The 19,518-nt window shown below is 40.1% G+C and overlaps 1 long non-coding RNA gene across 1 annotated transcript; it reads right to left on the bottom strand.

Moving 5' to 3' along the window:
• Positions 1–948: 948 nt before the first annotated feature.
• LOC108446465 lies at positions 949–19,132 on the bottom strand. Its single transcript, XR_001861644.1, has 6 exons — positions 19,028–19,132; positions 13,551–13,681; positions 11,121–11,244; positions 2,228–2,339; positions 1,215–1,337; positions 949–1,036 (listed from the first exon to the last, which is right to left on the bottom strand). It is a non-coding gene; the product is annotated as an uncharacterized LOC108446465 (long non-coding RNA).
• Positions 19,133–19,518: the final 386 nt, after the last annotated feature.

A 19,518-nucleotide genomic window follows, 5' to 3' on the forward strand; every position in this document is an offset into this window, starting at 1 on the left:
AGGTGAATGATACAAAAACTTCATCATCTCCTTCATCCTCAGACCAAACTGCCCACAAAGTGCTTCTGGTTTTGGGGGACTGCAGATTCTTCAAACTTTCTGGGCACCCAAAAACATTTCAGTGGTAAAATGTCCACTGTTGCCTTGATTAAGTGGAAGACTACGTATTTCCTGACAGATACATGGCTAGAACTGGTGATTTATGCACAGGCCTCATGTTTTTGCTTGACTGAAAGTGGCTTAACTTGTTAATACCATCTGCTTAGCAGTTTACATGTTAAACTGTTAGATATTATATGTATTTTCAAGACAGATCTTTCAAGACAGAGCTATTCAGAAAGTATCCAGAAATTATAAGCTTCATTGTCAAATGAGAAATTATTTATTAAAGAGTAAAAGATGGACATTAATATGAGATTTCTATATTGCATAGCTAACTAGCTGAAGGAGAGATGATCCTGTTCATAATGGAAAAATTAAATCCTGCGCTGGAGGGAATTTTATGCATGAACAAGGCATGGGGCAAAAAAAAGGTACACTGCTAAAATTTGCTCAGGCATTCTTTGCAGAAAAGGTCCAGAGTGGAGTGTCTTATGTAGGGACTGTGTAACCTTGAAGATTGAAGTAATAGAGGGAATTTAATAGAAGACATAAAAGGTCATGCCTGTAAAGATATTCTACAGAAAATGTTTTTGTTAATAGCTGGGATTGTCCCTATTAGAAGTAAGAAAAAAGATATACTTGGATATACTAGGTGAGTACCTGGTGACTCTGAAGTGCCAGCATACTATGGCAATAAAAAGACCCCAGAGGAATCTGAGTGTGTACCAGTATTTCCAGCAGAGTCAAGCTCCAGTAAGGAAAATTCATTCTGATGGACTTACCATTGCCAGACTATTTTCTACAGACAAAAGGCTGACCTAGGATTAAATGGGTATATACTTACCCGAACAAATTTCATGCAGAAATTAAAAGGCTTCTAAGTGTGAGAGGAGTGGATTTTTGGTATCAGAATGAAAGAAGATTTCTGGTATCTCTGAATGAAAGAAGAGGAAATAATAAACACCTCTGTTATTTTTAAGATGCAACGATCAGTTCTACAGCAGGATTATTCAGAGCTTTGTAGGGTCAGTGGTAACAGGGGATTAGGCTCAACACCAAATGTTCATCTGTATCCTCTACCCCTAGGTCTATACATCACCATACATACTTACGGTTGCTGCCTCCTGTTGCACATGGAGCATTATGCAGAAGAAATCCTGTCCTCCAATTCAGGGCTGACATCGTTTCATCAGCTCTCATTTTCCACAACACCTTCCACTGGAGATACGAGGACACTGAGAAAAAGAATCATAAGAGCCACAAAAAAAATTAACATTGGTAGGACTGGATCAGGAGCATGGAACTCACTTGGTGCATATCCTCTGATACTAGCTCAGTTTGTCAGAGCATGACGTCGATAACACCAAGGTTGTGGTTTGATCTCTGCATGGGCCATTCACTGAAGAGTAGGACTTGATGATTCTTGTGGATCCCTTCCAGCTCAGAATCTTCTGTGATTTTGTCATCTCTATTAGCCTTTAGCACAGACCAGTAACACATCTATGAAGTGAACCTCCTGGTTGCACCAATGTAGAAGTGTTTGACTGTGTGCCGAGCTATACAAGCATGAACTGGATTCATTTCCAATAAAACTAAACCAGAGGATGCAATTTAGATGTACATGGATCCTCTCCCATAGTAACTGCTGCTGAGTCCTTGAGACCAGAAGAGCCTGGTACAAACTAATTTGCAGCACATCTCCAAAATGGGAAGAATGGGGCTGGACTGCTGGATCCACGGCACCAACTGATTTGCTTTGTAGATCTATTCCTGTTGCACCACAGTATTGCTTATGTAGATGAACCTGCTTATTCTTATCAGATAGAAATTACCATGTCCCTCAGAACAAAAAAATCTATGTAAAACTGATTTTTTTTTAGTCCTTTCTTAGCAGTTTTGTACTATGCTTACTACAAATTTCCTGGCAAGTGTTATCAAAGTACTTACTATAAAGTCTATTGAAAATTGCTCTTTTTCATTTTATTTTGTGGGAAGAGTTTAGATAAGAAAGCCTGATGGAGCATGCAAATAGGGAATCCATGGGAACAGACTTTTCTCAAATGCATTTCAAAACCTTCCCCTGGAAACCTCAATATAGGAATTTCAGATCAGTATGCAGTCTTACCAGAGTTCATGTTCACAGATCTGATGTTTACATCTACAAAAGTTCTTGTCAGATGGTGTTGTCTGATTTCTGCTGTTTCCTATTTCTGCTTCTACCCATCCTCCTTTCGGAACTGAAAAGTGAAGAACAACAACAACAAAAAAAGACAATTTTGTTTTATACACTGTTGGCTTTGGAAAATCAGAGGCATTCTCCCCAGTACCAGACAGTTTCTGACTGCAGGCTCTGATCTTCCAATTGATAGGGTCTAAAATTAGGGTGAAATGGGCCAACATATTTACCCTAGGTCATTTGTTATTTCTGCCTGATGCTGTGGAATCTCCAGGAGATGACTGCACAGTATGCATTGCTGAATTATGCAGATAACATATGAATTTAGGGCAGGGGCTGCCTTAAGCAAACACTATCTCGCTATTGTGAATTTAATATTATAACTATTTTAGCACTTTTCTGTCTTTCATCTGCTTACTTTAAAAGCGGCAGTATTTGTTTGCACTGACACTGTAATACGCTCATAATCTTAAACCATAATGCCAATAAACCACCACTGACAGTGTAATGATTCACATTACCATATCATTATAGATGTAAAAGTCAGTCCCACATACCTCCTACAACATCAGTATTGGTGAGGCAGCAATTAAGATGTCAGCGGTAGAGCAGAGAATCACCATTATAAGCTTAGTCAACATAATAAAACATTGCTAAAGGTAGCTACAGGGCCAGCAGCTCAGCAGATGTTTTCAAATATAAACCTCACAGCAGTTTAAAAATAAATTTTAAATTAGTCAAATGCTTGAATCCACATTAAGAACTGATGTTTATGTCAGCAAAAAGAAAAAAAGTCCTATTTAAGACTGTCAGAGGTTGGGGATTTCCTTAATGTCTATTGTGAAAGGCATATTTTAAAAAAAATTATTTCCGTATATTTTAAATGAATGAAAAATTGAGGGACAAGAATTTTACTCCAACTGTAAATGTCTTGCCCTTTGTTGACAGCAAAGGAAAACTTGTGCTTAAAGTGACAACGCACCCAGGTTGTATGTAAGTTACCATAGCTGAATCCAGTGGTGAAGTATTTACACATAGGGATTTATATTCTACAGGATACACAATATATTCAGGTCTTTTGTGGTCATTAGTATAATTCAAAGTCATATCAGATTAATCTTTTGCATGAGCTTTTTTAAAGCTATGTAAGACCAAGTAGACTGATGATCAAGATTCTGGCAAAAAAAGAAGTTACTTTAATTTGGAAAGTATAGAGAATGGAGACTGGCAGGCTGAAATGGGAATAAGGAAACAGAAAGCACACAGCAACAGAAATACACTAAAATAAGAGCATTTACTTCAACAGCAGCTTACATCCATGGATATTGCATTCATGAATGTGTTTATATTATGTTATACAAACATAATCATATTGTTACATTTCTTTGTATCTTGTACATAAAAATCAGAAGTGACTCTCGTGAAGTGAATTTTAACCATCATAAAATTCAGATAACACAGAAGAAAACTTTGTTTCCTCTCTGTTTCTTAACTAGTCTTCAGGAGTAGATCATGGAGCTCTTGTCTTTATGGCTCAGCCTGTATTGAAGCAGAAAGCACCCTGGTTTCACTTACATTTCTTAGATGGGTAAGTACTTGACAGGGCAAAGAAGTTCTTGAAATTGGCCCTTCATCTGACAGCATGCAATGAGGTCAGGGTGAAGCACCATTAATACATTACGTTCAGGGCTCCACTTTTACAAAAGGTTTTGTTGTCCAATGAGGAGTTTGACAAAGCCAAATTTTTAGCTCTCAACAAAAAATCTTCACAAACAATAGAAACCCCGTTGGGAATATTTTTTCAAATTATTTTTCTAACACCCCCAGCAAAACTGGAGTGACTAATTTTCAAATACCTGTATGGATTGGTCAGTTTTCCAGTGACGTTAGAAGAGACAACAGAAGTAATTTTGACCCTGTATCTCAGGGCAATTGTTGTGCTTTATTAAAACATGTCATAACTATTGTTTTCAAGAGGATCTAAATTTTATGCAGGGACATATAGTCCTCTCTTTAGATCCATTATAGTTCTGAACTTGACTTGGGATGTAAGAATGGAAGATGGTGGTCTTTGATCATATCTGTACACACTTGTGTATGTGACCATCTGTAAGGTCATATATGCTGCTGAATGCATATTTAGGAAGAGAGGCAAAACAGAAATCAGGGTTAATTATTTATCTGTAAGAAGCACAAGAGTTGTATTGATCAGACATTTATATGCACTACTTTATTTTTGTTACCTTGGAAATAATACCTAAATTGCCATTAACATACAGTGCTCAAAGTAACTTCCACACAGGCTATTCTTTTTCAACTCCAAGCATCTAAAATTAGTATTGAATTGACAAGTTTCTCAATTCAAGCACCGCCACCATTGGAGGCATTGCAGCATTTCCCTTCCTCCTTGTGATGGGCTGACACTGGCTGGGTGCAAAGTGCCTGCTGAAAGTGCTCTATCACTCCCCTCCTCAGCTAGACAGGGGAGAGAAAATAGAATGAAAGGTTCATGGGTCAGGATAAGGAATGACACTGTTGGGGCTGCCCGACGTAGCACAGCACCCAGCTGCAAATGTCCTTGGCTTCTGCTGCAGCAGGCAGGGGTCAGCTGCAGCTTGCAGGGAAAGCTGGCTCCTTCGCAAGGAGCGAGCCCCAAACAAAGGTGGTGTAAAAGCATCAGCAGAGGCAAAGGATGAGAGAGGAGACTCTGTGTAGGTTCCAGCTGGTTTACTCCCGGTGGAAGGTCCAGGGACAAAGATAAAGGAGTGACACAGACCGCAGTATTTTATACAAGGGTGGAACAAGTTGAAACAACCAATGGGGATTGATTGAGAAGGAGGAGATAACAGAGGAATATCCAATAGGGATAACTTAAGGGAGGGAGTTACATGAACCAACCAATGGGGCATCGAAGAAGGGAGAACGTTCCAGAGCTAATACATAGGCAATTGAGGGAAATGCATAAACATGAACTTATACATAAAACTGGGTGGAGAACTCCTGAACCAATAAACTTAAACATGTAAACTAAGAACCACTAGGAAGATGGGAACTCGCCTTAACCGCAGGTGGGAATCAGACTTCTGTGCTGTGGAGGACTGTTCGCTAGTCCTTTGAATGCTCTGCTGCAGTGGCCATTGCCACCTGCACTGCCACAGAGGAAATGGAGGAATCGCTCAGCAATTACCATTGCAGATAAAAGAAACTTGACTTCGGGAGACTAATTGCCCATCAAATCAGAGTAGGATAATGAGAAATAAAAACAATTATTAAAACATCTCCCCCACACCACACCCTTCATCTTCTCAAAATTCTCCCAAATTCTCTCCCTTCTCTCCTCAGTGGCATAAGGGGACAGGGAATGAGAGCTGAGGTCAGTTCATCACATGTTGTCTCTGCTGCTCCCTCCTCCCCAGGGGGAGGACTTCTCACGCTCCCTGCTTCAGCATGGGGTCCCTCCCACAGGAGATAGTCTTCCACAAACTTCTCCAAAATGAACGCTTCCTACGGGCTGCAGTTCTTCATTAATTGCTCCATTGTGGGTCCCTTCTATGAAGTGCAGTCTTTCAGGAACAGGCTGCTCCAGCATGGATCCCTAACTGGATCACAAATCCTGCCAGAAAACTTGCTTCAGCATAGGCTTCTCTCTCCACACAGCCACAGGTCCTGACAGGAGCCTGCTCCTATGTGGGCTTCCCATGGGGTCACAACCTCTGCTGGGCATCCACCTGCTCCAGTCTGGGGCCTCCCAGGGGCTGCAGGTGGATCACTACTCTCCCATGGGCCTCCATGTGCTGCAGAACAGACAGCCTGGCTCACCATGGTCTTCACCATGGGCTGCAGGGGAATCTCTGCTCTGGCACCTGGAGCATCTCCTCCCCCTCCTTCTCCACTGACCTTGGTGTCTGCACACTTGTTTTTCTGCAATATTCTCTGTACTCTCTTTGGGTGCAATTACTCTTGTGCAGGAACTTTCTCCCCTTCCTAAATCTGTTATCCCAGTGGCACTACCACCATGGCTGATAGACTCAGTCTTGGTTATCAGTGGATCCATTTGGACCCGACTGCTCTTGGCTCTCTCCAACATGGGGGAAGCTTCTGGCAGCCTCTCACAGCAGCCACCCCATGCCCACACACACACACGCATCAAAACCTGGCTATGCAAACCCAAAACTCCTTCAGTCAGAGATCCCATTTAGACACAAAGGGCTTCACACACTGCATTGTGAAGGGCAGTTAACCACGGAAGGTCAAACAGATTCAAATACAGGGTCCAATTCTTCTGTGCTATCCTTCCAAAAGGTAAAATGTTTAAACACTTTTCACTACTGTTTTGCAAATTACGTAAGACTTAGTAGCATGAAGCCCAGGTTTCTGCAGATACCAGGCATATAAACTGTATTTATAAATCGTATTATCTGATGGATAACCGTAGGAAAGACAACCTTTCATTTAAGAATTAATAAAATTTGAGCCAATTCAAAAATATGAAGGGTTTTTACATTTTTGGCCGGTGGTATATGTGTACTTTGGAAAGAGACTCCTCTTTAATGTACCACTAAATTTTAATGTGTGAATCAAATAAACTACCTGCTATCTCTTAGAAAGTTCTGGCAGGACTTTTTATCTGTATTTCATTAGATGACTAAATGCTCAGGAATTATACCCACAAAGTTTAAACAGTTGGATAACTGTGATCACATCCTAAAGTAGTAGTAGTTAAAAGCATTTAGTACCTTTCAGGAGACATTGTGATGAAGCGGTGCTAGATTTTGGAGAAGGTGTTTATGAGCCATCCCTCCCCTGCCAGCTCTGGGGCAGCAGCACAGGATCTTCCTGTTTGTGAAGTCTGAGGATGATGAAGGTTTCTATAGGTCAGCAGTGGGCTTAGTTAACATGATATAACTGAAAAGGATCTTGGAAGAAAAACCAGTGTATCTGAGTAAGGCTATAGCAACAATGAAGAGCATCAAGTTCATCTGTACTTCTGTGGCTGGCACTCATCCTGTAATGGCAAAGGGCTGCCTTCCCTTCCCAGATGTCTTCATAGCTATTTTTTTAACTAGGCAGGATTCTATCAGCTTTTCCACTCTTTAAACCCTGTCAGTTAGTGCTAGCCAGACTTCACAGTTAATTGTATTCTAATCTACCCAATTAGTCCCCTATTCCCACAAAGACTTACACATGTGGTTAATTTAAAGTTTCATGCAAGTGTGAAACTCTTCTGTGCCTGAGCCTGCCTGCTTCTAATGAGTGAAAAACCAAATGCTTTTCTTTCTGAAATCCCTCCTCAAGAGCCACAGCTTTCTCTTGGCCTTTCATCATTAATCTCAGCTCCAGTGTTATACACTATCTCACCCATGCCTGATCATTAAACCTAATAAAATAAAGCGAAAAACAAAACCAAAATAAAAGCCAAAGGGAATCAAATTACCTGATGGCCATGCTTTGTAAATAATAAGTCTTTCATGAAACAAATTCCCTTTCTTTTGCTTTCTGTTGTTTCCTTTCCTCTTTCACCCCACTGTGACCTTTCTTAGCCAATGTAATTCATTGTGTTGTCTGTTTTTTAAGCATCCTAGGGCAGGGACCTTGTAATCTCTGCAGTGTGCACAGCACCATGCACCTCAGAGGAGTGTGTAAATATTAATCAACACACATTCACATTCAATGAAATCAAAAGCCCTAATTTTATGAATCAATAACACTGTCTCACTGCGTATGAAACAGTAGTAATCCATGGCCACGAAATTTTATCCTTTTGAAAAGTGGTTTCAAATGGAACCTTCATGAGCAGTATGAAAAATGCATGCAAACAAAGATACAGACATCTAGTAAAGCACTGGTTTGCTGTATGAGCAGTGTTTACTGACTTTCATACACAAAGAAAAATGCTGTCAACTGCTGCCCCTCAACCTGCCACCAGTGATGTTAAACTCTGTTTGGAAAATTTTCCTAAATTACTTTTCCAAACTTTTGGATACTCTTAGTCTATCATTTCTCCCCTTCTCTACCATTCCCTTAGTGGTGTTAAAACATTACAAAAATGCTAACAAAAAAAAAATTGTAGAAATTAGAAAACAAGAGATTTGCGATACTTCTCTGCAACCTCAGTTTATCCTTCCTTCTGCCTGTGTCTCATGCTGCAAGCTTCAATTGCAAGACCTTGCTCTATGATTTTTTACAAACCCCCTCCAACTCCTAGAAGCCAAGAGGAAGGGTTTTACAGATCAATCAAGAAGTGAGTGCAGACAAGGTGTTGAAGATGGTAAGGATCATACCTGCATCACAGGATGTCTAGCATGACCAGACTAATGAATGAATTACAACTCTTTCAAGCAAAACGTATATTCTTTCTTGCCTTGATTCACTATTATCCTCTGCACTGCATGGATTCGGGGCCTTCTGGAAAAAAAATCCTGCCTCTGGCTGTGTTATTGCTAGCCTGAGCTGTTAGCAAATTGTCAAGGGTTTGGTGGATTGTTTCTCTTAGGAGCAGAAGAAATTAAAGACGGAGACAGATATTTGTCTGTCTAAGTTGCTCTAACAGGAAAAAAACAAGACTTTTGTTCTATTTCTATGAATACATGCATGATCAAATGTATACTCCAGCCCTCTTTCCACTCTGCAATGTGTTCCCTAAATATCACTGCTAATTTTATACCAGAGTCATGTAGTGTTTTACTGACTTTCTCTCATAAATCACTTCCCCTGAAATGGTAAACTGTAAAACAGAAAATGCTCTTGAAAGCATGGCTACTGTATATCAGATTGTTGGCTGTATTTGCTTATTTTCTGGAAATATTAGCTGGGAAGAGTTTGAGGAAGGAAAGAGGTTGTTGCATTTACTGGACTTGCAGACATGTGGCAACTTATGGGAATACCATATGCTTTTATGAAGCTGCACAGTAGCTTCATCTGACTAGCCAGAAATCTGGCAGCCCCAGGGTCTACCAAATTAATGACGTGTGGTACACAGATGGTTCATGTACATACAGTAGGTATGATGTGAACTGAAAGCGTCAGAGGAGCAATGCACAGATTTAGTCCATGAAATCCCTCAGACACACAGCAGCCACACTTGAGATCCTCTGGCTCAATGTCTGCCAGATTTGAAGGTAGCGTTGAGCTCTGGGGTACAAGAGTACTCTCTCCTGTATTTATTCCACAAAGGAACAGATCAATTTTTCTATTTTTTTCTGAATTAATAAGGCTTCAGTGAGGCTTTTCTCACTGCCAGCATAATACAATTAAACATTATGTCATACTGTAACAGGTCTGCCCCAAGGGAAGTTAATTTTCTTCTTAGCCTGTATGGTGCTAAGCATTGGATTTGTAACTGAAAAATGACAAGAACTCACCAATGTTTAGACTGTTACTGAGGAGTGCTTGCACAGCATCAAGGCCTTCTCACTTTCCTGCTCTGCCTTCTCATTACCTTGCAGTGGGTAGGCTGGGGATGGGCAGGAAGTTGGGAAGGGACATGGCTGTGACAGCTGACCCAAACTGGCCAAAGGGATACTCCATGCCATATAATGTCATGATTAGCAATGGGTTAGAGGACAAAAGAGATGGAGGGGCTTTGGCTTCCAAGGCTGATGTTACTCAGAGGCTGGCTGGGCATCAGTCTGCTGGTGGGAGATGATGAGTGATTATTGCCTTTGCATCACTTGGTTTTGCCTGGGTTTTTTCACTTACTAAATGTCTTTATCTTGATCTATGAGTTTCCTTGCTTTTTCTCTTCCGGTTCTCTCCCCTGCCCTGTTGGGAGAGGAGGGTGGGTGAGCAGCTGTGTGGGTGCTTTGCTGCAGGCCAGGGTCAGCCCACAGCGCATTCCAGTGTGTGCACAGGCAGTGTGTTGAGTGGAACACAGCTTGTGTCAAAAGCCCTACCTCTCACATTTCAGGTGGATTTGAATGTGCAATCATCAGCAAGTGTACTTCCTTTCACAGCTAGATTGTCTCCTTCCCCCAGCAGCCCTTGTGTCTACCGAAGCACACATTTAGCTGGTGAGTTTGGAATCTGTGTGTTTGTTGTCCCGTAATATTCAGAGTAGGGGCTTGGCCCCATCTATTTCCAGGCCCTGCTTCCCCAAACCCTCACACAGATGTCATTTTCCTGCTAATATCCACGTGCTCTAGCTTACACTTATTCACTGTCTTCCTTGCCCTTCAGGATCTCGTGTGCACATCCTGCATGTCCAGGTACTTTGTCCCAGGATCTGCTCCTCATGAGGGACCTGGTTCCCACCATCCTACCCCATAGTTCTCCTCCTACCCAGAGCCAAGCATCAGCACTGGGAGCAGAGACACAGTGCTTCTACTCCCCTTCCTGTGCTCAGGAACACAACTGAAAGCACATGTTAAATTATTTACCTGTAGGTTCGTGACCTGCCAGCCATCATGATTTTACCACTTGTTTAAGAGTGTTAGTTCTTCATGCTGTTGCTCAAAAGTAAACTCCTTATTTCTGTAGGATAAGCAAGTTTATAGTGCTCTTGAGTGAGGGGGGCATTCTCAGCAGGTAGCTATGTGAGTCTGAATAGCTTGAGTGCCAGATGACTGCTTTTAGGGCATGCATTTATTTACTTTTACAGTTCCCAGGATCTTTAAGCTCACCTGATTTTCTTTGTGATCTGAATCATTAAATGTTTTTATTCAAGATGGAGTCCAGGATCAACAACACGTAGTTTAGGAGAGTCCTACTGAACCTTTTTGTTTAGTAGCACTGAACATACCATTTCTTTTTAGAATGAAAATCAGCCTCTATGAAGGCAGCAGGAGTTTTGTCATTGTTTTCAACAGTATGGATTTCTGTTTTTTCATATAAAAGAATCACTTACTGCAGGAAGGAACTGAGATGCTGAAGCTTGGTTTGGATCCTGATTGATCTCCAAATCCCTTGTGCAGTCACCCAGGCAGCAGAGCTCTATTGTAAGTCCAGGAACAAGGATGAATTCCACTCACCTCCAAAAGAGAACAAGGATAAAGCAAATGTTTGGAGGATTTAAAGTCTTTAGGGACCAGAAGTGTTCATTCTTCTTATTTCCCTCAGCTGCTTTTGTAAGGTTTCCTTCACTGTGAATCTGATCCAATTGCCACTGAATGTCACTAGCAAAACTGCAAGTGACTTGTAAGCCAGAATACCCTGGAAGGTTGTTATTGTTATTATTACACGATACAGAAATGAATTTTGAAGAACTTTTTGAAAAGGATGTGTTTCCTCTGGACTGTCACCTAGTCTGAAGAAGTTCCAGCTCTCAGCAAATAACACAGAATGACAGCTTCAGAAGTGTCTTACTAGCTCCCATTTCAAGGGATGTCATTTTTGCCTTCACTGTGCCTGTTAATGTGCCCTGACTTCAATGGGCTTTGCACATATCCTTTTGGTGATAAAAGCAGTCCTACCACCAGTAAAGCACCATAGAGAGAGCTTAGTGACAGCTTGTAGGAGAAATTCACCGTTACTAATTAAACCCACATTTTCAATGTTGGGGTCTTGCTGCCTCACCAAGTACATCACAGGACTGACTGGAAAGAAATCACAAAGAAAAATATTTAATTGGAATATTTAAATTTAAAAATATTTAATTGGAATTTGCCAGAAGTCCCCCCAGCATACAATTTTTAATAGAATTACTCAAATTACTGAAGGCTTGAAGGGCATGTGTTCTTGGACAGTGCTAGTGCATTGCATGCTGGCCATAAGTGTGTAAGGGCAACTGTTTTTCACTTTCCCTGCTCCATGTCAGTTCAGTGTACATGAAGAAAGAGATTTTTGAAGAACATTTTTAGAGTTACTGCTGCTCGGAGGCTCCAGACTAGGAAATTAGCATTGCAAATAGAGATCACACTGCTGGAGATCCTTTCCATCACGTCTTCCACCCTACACACTTACTGTTCATCTCTTCTATTTTGCTAATTTGCCTGCCTGAGAGTCACAAAAAATTCAATTACACTCTTTGAAGCATACATATTCACAGATTTCTTCATTTCTTCTTGCTGGACAATGAAGTTCTTTTCCTGAGCTAAGTACTCACACACATTTCACCTTTGGGTCAGTGTCTGTATCTGTGACAGAGAGATCAGAACTCTTATCACTCAACCTTCTAACACTTGCATTGCACTGAAGGGACAGTCAGCAACCTTTCTGACAGCAGATTAAGAAGTATGGTGCTTAAGAGAGTCTCAGAACACAACTTTCAGTGCCCTGCTAGTATGCTTTGAAACCAGTCTCAGTGTATATTTTCAATTATATATTTTTAAAAATTCAGTACACACAGAGTGGTCTGTTTGCCCTTTCCTTACACAAACGCATTTGCCTTCTGCTAATGGGAGTAGCAGAGGCATGAACAACATCTGGGTTGTAAGCACTAGGAATCTTCGGGGTCCTCAGCACTCCCAGCTGTGTTACTCACTGTTTCAGCACACTGCCAACAAAAACTCACAGAGTATTTTTCCACTTCATTCTGCACTTTTTCTTCAGAAGCATAATGAACCTTCTTTCAGTCAAAGCTAAATATTTTACTGTGGATGCAAATTTTTCGCTAATGAATGAATAGCAGACATACATTTTTCATTTGATAAAGACATGCACTTAACATTGTCATTTAAAAACTGTATATTCATATAGCCATTTAAAAATAACCAGCACCATTGTCATAATTATCTTTTCATATGTTCAGCAGTGACAGCAATTAACTATGAATGTAAATGTAATCAAGCACACTACCACACTTTTAACAACTAAGGCAGTTTCTGTAACACTATTGTGCTGGTAATGGTCTGTGGTTTGCTCTCAAGGAAGCTCTTAAGGGGAGTCTTTTCCCAACTAACAAGTATGTTGGCTCACTAGCACACCACGTTGTCCTGAATCTGCCAGTGAGTCGGCTGAAACTCACGGTGAAGACTTGCTCAAAAAAAAAGGCATCCTAGTCCAACTACGGGAAGAAAAATGAGTATTTGTGTGTGTCCTCTCTCACAGAGGTGGGGAGTGGAGGAATGTCTGAAAGTAGTGTGCAAGAATGGATTTCTTTGGGGAAGTACTAGGCAAGTTCTCCAACACCTCTCTTAGCACACATGTTCTCTATGTTCCTACATCACACAATGTAATTGCAACCTTTTTTCTATATATCCCCTTCCCCAATCTCCTTGGCTCAGCCTTCACCTGTCAGATGAGAGAAACTTTTGCTAATGGTCTATATGTTCAAGGAAAAAAACCCAAAACCATGTTCACAATAGGAACCAGGACATATGATCAGAACACAACTTACTGCAACTTGATTATTTCACTTTGGTCTTGCCGCAGCTCCCAGCTCTCCTTGTCTCTCTCTCAGTGCCGATTGCTCCTCTCAGATTCTCACCTTCTTGGAGGAGACCACAGGTCTTCTCAAAACCCCTAAGACTTCACATCGGCAAAAAGATATCAGAAATATAAATGGTGAATTGCACAGACATAATATGATACCATTTCCTTAGTATGTGTTGGAAAAGTGGAAGGATTTTCTTTCAAAATCTATTCAGTGTTGTCACAAAATGCCCTGTTGAGAGTCCTATTGTCCTTCAGGAAAGGCATAAGATAACCAAGACTGGGGCACACAGGCTTGTGCCTCAAACAAAACATGCTGTGGAAGGACTTGCTTCAGGGTTGAAATGGCAATTTACTCTCTGGAGTCCCTCAGGTACTCTGTATTTCTGCTGTGAGAAGGGGATGTCAGCAGCCATGAAAGCACCTTGTCCCTAGGAAAGGGCCAATACAACTTGCTCAGTGAAACCAGGCCACCAGATGCCTGTCACTTGGTAACAGTCTTTGTAGCAGAATAGGACTGGACACTGTGTGCTCGATTTGCCTGAGGGTAGAAGCACCCATGTCTCCTAGTATTAGGCATTATTTTTCATTGATTTGACAGGGAGACTGCTCTCTGTTCTGGCATACTGAAAAGCAAAGACCGTATGAGAAGTTTCACCAGTGAACACCTCCCACAGGGGTCTAAAGACCCAAGGCACCTGATTAGGCACGGCCAGCCTTCAAGTTCAAGTTATACAAATCACTGCAAGGAGAAAGTTATGCAAACTAGTTAAGTCATTTATTACGAACATACTGATCTCTGTCTGTGATGTCAAGATCATCACAGACTAAATTGTTCTTTTTCTATTGGTCAGCCAGTTTTGCTTATCAGGGTATTCACTATATCTCCCACAGCTCACAGAGGTCATCAACAAGGTCACTGGCGGGTGATGAGAAGACTTCTCAGCTGGAGACAGATGCCAGAGTTCCTCATAAGTGTCTTCCTGTATTCATTCATTCAAATTCATGTAACAATCTTTTTCATGAGGGATTTTTGTTTCTGCCTGATAAAAACTTCACTGTGTCAGCACCAGCTGGACCAAAGACTTCAATACAGGTTTTACTTCCTTGTGAACAGCAGGGAGAATGCTTTTATGCACCCCTGCACCTCCTATTTTCAATCAGCTCTGGAAGCAGAGTTGGACACAACAAACACAACTTCTCCACTGCCATCTCTCCATACTGGGAAGAGGAGGAAGGTATCACATAACGAAAGGTTACTTGGGCAGATTTTCAAACTGAATCCTGTGCTTTTGAGATTAAGGCACTGGCAGTAAAGAACATCTTCTCAATACTGTCATACACAAAAATTGTACAGGAATGATATCTGTCTCTTAAGAAAAGAGAAATAAAAAAGAACAAGTAGCCTACAAATTCTGACTTCACAACAGAGTTTCTTGCTTGATAAAAAAATACCTAGAGAAATAATGAGGAGAACAGTATCTTCACTTCTTTAAACTTAGTCCTGGTGCAGTGACAAGGCACAATATCATTAATATTATTTTTCTTTAATGGTTTTGGTTCATTAGTTGTCATCATAGTAGATTTGCACTAACTAGTTATGCAATTAAGTGTATATAACTGGAAGCATGATCAGTAAATTTAACTTACTGATTCCCTAAAGGGCTCATCTCTATCTTCAGCTTGGTGAAATCAGGAGTAACAGGCAGCACTCAGTTTAAAGACCATCCAAGTTAGCTCAGGATTTTTTATTTGGACTCCAAGACATTTGAGTCAGTTTCATGCAGTGTGTCCATTGACAGATATAAAAACACTTTACTAAAATATGAAAACTCATTTTTCAGAGATGTCTTGGTGGATACATATGTGTACACATGCCATGTTGTATGCAATAATTCTATTTTGTATATATCAGCCATTCATTTTACTTTCTTAAAGAGGTGTAAATATAAAAAATAGTTTCAGTGGCTGAATTCATGTGTGTGCATAAAATGAATTGCTGGCAGTGTAATAGAAATTATGATAAGGTGTGTTTCCACATGTAATTGAGTAGAGTATAAATTTTATGATTTTGCTGTCTGGCAAATAAATAATACAAATTGTCCAAAGGGCCCTTGCAGATATTAGGCAATACTTCTCTGGTTTTTTAGCTTCCAGACTGCTATTGGGCTTGTGCAATGGTTGTAAAAACAGAAAACACTCTGGGAGTTGCTTTACTTTTTTCACTATTCTGCTTTTTGTACTAAACAGACATTAGTACCAGAGTTTGTGCAGAAACATTCAAGTCTAGAGGATGAACCAAATGCATCATATTTTGCCACTTTTTTCAGTGATGAAGCTCTTAGAACTGTTCTCTGACCAGAAATACAGCCATTAGAAATTCAGCAGTTCTTTAAATAAAGTTTTCCACAGATGATCACTACTGAAGAAATGTAATCCTGCTTGATATTCAGTATATATTTTCTCATGACAGTTTTATGGTACAATTAAATTTCATACTTTCTTTTCTACCACTCTGAATATGCATTAGAAAGCCAAGCATCATAATTCTAAACCAATTGGGTTGATTTGCTTGTTGAAATTCAGTTATTGCTTCTTTATGTGCATTTCAAAGAAAGGCCATGGGCTGTACCAATATATTTAGAGTCAACACATGGTCACTGAGGGTCTAGGGCACATCAAAATTGTTATGCACTTTATGTGAAAAATGAAATAATGTAATTCTGAAATGGTTTGTTGGAGTAACAAACTGTAGAGAAACAATAGAGTTAATGGAGGACTAGGGAGAGAGGCAGATTATGGAACACATTGTGTATTACTTGAAAATTATACTGATATTTAGACGGACATAATAACTTAATAAGACTCATTTGAATGCAAAAGAATGAACATTGAGTTGATATTAACTTTTAATGCTTGTCATTTTATGTTAATTTATATTTTTAAATTATAGTCATTTTTTTTTGTAATCAGACTGGCTAATTATACCTCAAACATGTAAATTTGACATGATGGCAAAACCAAATTAAAAAAAAATTAGCAAAGTACTTGGTTATAAAGACCTGTAATTCACTCAAACTGGATTCTGGCTGAGTTCCTCCAACCACACAAATCATTATGCTTTGCAGTAGCAGAATCATTCCATTTCTCTGAGGTGATTTCTTTAGTTGATTTTACAAGGTGACAATGTTAATGCACTCTCTTTGCGCAATCTTTTCCTGATCACCAATTTGACAAGTTTTGAAGAAATCCTTCATCTAACCTTGATAATTGCAAATGCAGTTTTCAAAGATTCCCTCATGCTAAAAGCATCATTAACAAAAACATATTTTTCTAGCACCAAAATGGTCTCAAATTGGGATCATGAGCTCTGTTCTTAAATAGTACACAGTAAGTTGTTTTTTTCAATACGAAACATCTACTAACCTTCTAAAATCAAAATGTAAAACAGTGTCTTACATTTTATATACCTGATTCTCTTCAGGGCAATTATTTTCCAACACATATTAAACAAAGTTACTGTGTCTAAGCATGCCAAATAGACCGGAGCTTATACGGAAAATGAGCACTTTTTTTTCTTAACTTACACTTTGGAGTTAGAGTTTATTCCATTTCTTTTATTGTGTTTCCAGAATTGAAATAATAAATTCCTTCTGTCAACTCTGTTCAGATAGCTTTTTAAGTGCTCATAACTCAGATGTCTTTAAAAAAACTAAATATTTTATCTTGAATGACCTTGAGCTTCATCAAATTGGGAGATACTGTGTGCAAAGCTTTATGTACAGTGTTGAGCTGATAACCTTGTTGCACCAGCCCTCTACTCATTTGAAGTTCTTTGTTTCTTTAACAAGTATTTGTGTAATGGAACTCAATCATTTCATGAAATATTTTTTTCCTTGCGTACAACTGAGCAGATGAGATGATTAACATATATAGCAATTTGAAAATCCTTACTCCTTCAGCAGGCTATTCTTTCTCCTCCTTCTGCCTTCCTTTAGGGTCAGCACTTTATTCATGTTGTCTTTCACAACACAGATTGCAGTGAAATCAGTAAGCTAAATTTTAACAAGGAAAACATTCACTCCAGCAAAACTCCAGTTGATTCAAGAGGGAAATTTCTCCTAAATAGTAATTGAAAGTTGAACTATCACTTTGGGGGTAAAAAAATGTACAGTTACTGCAAATAGCTAAGTTAGGTGAAGTGAATCTCTGCTTCACTTACATCCATGGAAATGCCAAAGCAAAAGTCTGTCCCTGAGTTTATGGAGTATTTTAAAATGCCATCATAATTCCTCCTCACTCATTCGTGCCTCTAATCCATGCAAAGTCCTGACTGCACAAAACTGTGGGTAGTGTCTCCTACAATGTTGAGAAAGCAGAATTCTCCATTCTGCCTGCCTATGAGGGCTTTTGAGGAGCAGCAGGATGTTACCATACTACCCTTGCTAAGGTACTGCAGAGCTGAGGCAAACATGCTACAAGATCAGTGGCCCCATGAGTTCACCAACTGCAGCCAAAGGCTACAGGGGCACCAGTTCAGTGGGGGGGTTTTGGTGGGTTTCCACCACTGCCCACTGGGACAGCAGCAAAGCCAAGGGCAGCCTAAAAGCAATTCTCTTTCCCATCAGGAGCAAAACTGTCAGTCTGTGGCAAGGGCTTGGTCTGCCTTATTTTCTCTAACCTTTCTATGTGTGTAGGTGGCCAAACTTACAGTCACACCCACAGCTAATTAATAATCTGTCTCATTCAACAGAGATTGTTCAAGCACCCATATAAATGGCTCTGCTCTAGCATCTCTTACCTGCTCTCCAATTGGACTCATAAAATGCATGTAACAGCAGTTACAGAGCACCAAGGTTTACATACCTTCAATACAAAGCAGTGAAAATTGAAGAACTTTGGAATTTGCAGACCATCCTTATGATAAGAACATATCTTTTCAGTGGCTCAGAGCTGATTTTCTTTTATTAAAGCATCTTCCATAATAGCTAGTGCATACTTACCATGCTAGTTACTTTTTTGCAATTATGTTATTCAGAAATAATTGGATTTCTGGGTTTAATTGGGCTCTAAATTAGCCATAGCTTTCATAAAAGCTATTACAGAGATTTCTAATAGCAGCTTTTCCTGCTATTTAAGCACAGAGTATTTCAATGAGAGTGATTCGCCAGTGTAAAAAGTCTTGGATGCTGTGAACTCTAGCACAAGTTCAGATTAATTATGGCAATTCAGGCACCATCCTTTTGTAATTAAACATTTGCTCAAAACATTACCCGAAGTGTATAACTGTGTCAAACAACTGGTTGTCCTTTAGAAAGATATGATTTTGTTTTCCAACTCTGTGGAAGATTAGGAGGCTTTATGGCAGGTTGGCTCCTGATTATCGAGTTCAGAGGCAGAATCAGCACTTGTTTGCTCTCACCAGTCTTTTCACCAGCTCACCTGGGAGGAGGCTGCATGTGGTGTCCCTCTGATGTTCCTTCCCACCCATGGAGTCCTGTGCTCCATTTGCTGACCACTCCTGCACATGTGGTTGCATGGAAACATCCCGCTATTGGCAAAAACAGAGAAGTAAAAATGCAATCAGCTATTTTGGAGAATATCCTGGGACAATTCCTTTGACTTTGCTGCAAATGATTGAGGGGTGATGATGAGGTGATTCAGGGTTAAGAGAAACAGACCTGGCCCTTGTGCTTTTCCCTGGTTTATGTCAGTGGCACTTCTACTCCAGTGCAGCAGTATCTGTGATCCTCACAGTCTTCACCTTAACCTGTAGGCTAGGCTACATTTTAGGCATCGCTTTGATAAGGAAAGGCCCTATCCTACCAGACAACATAACTCCTGGACCATAATGATGCCTTCAGTACTTTTGTCCCAGCCTGGTGGGGGATAAAGCAATTATTTCACTGTCAGCTGATTCCTGCTTACTGCAT

Source organism: Corvus brachyrhynchos, unplaced genomic scaffold, assembly GCF_000691975.1.
Source record: "Corvus brachyrhynchos isolate BGI_N302 unplaced genomic scaffold, ASM69197v1 scaffold32, whole genome shotgun sequence".
NCBI classification, from domain to species: domain Eukaryota; kingdom Metazoa; phylum Chordata; class Aves; order Passeriformes; family Corvidae; genus Corvus; species Corvus brachyrhynchos.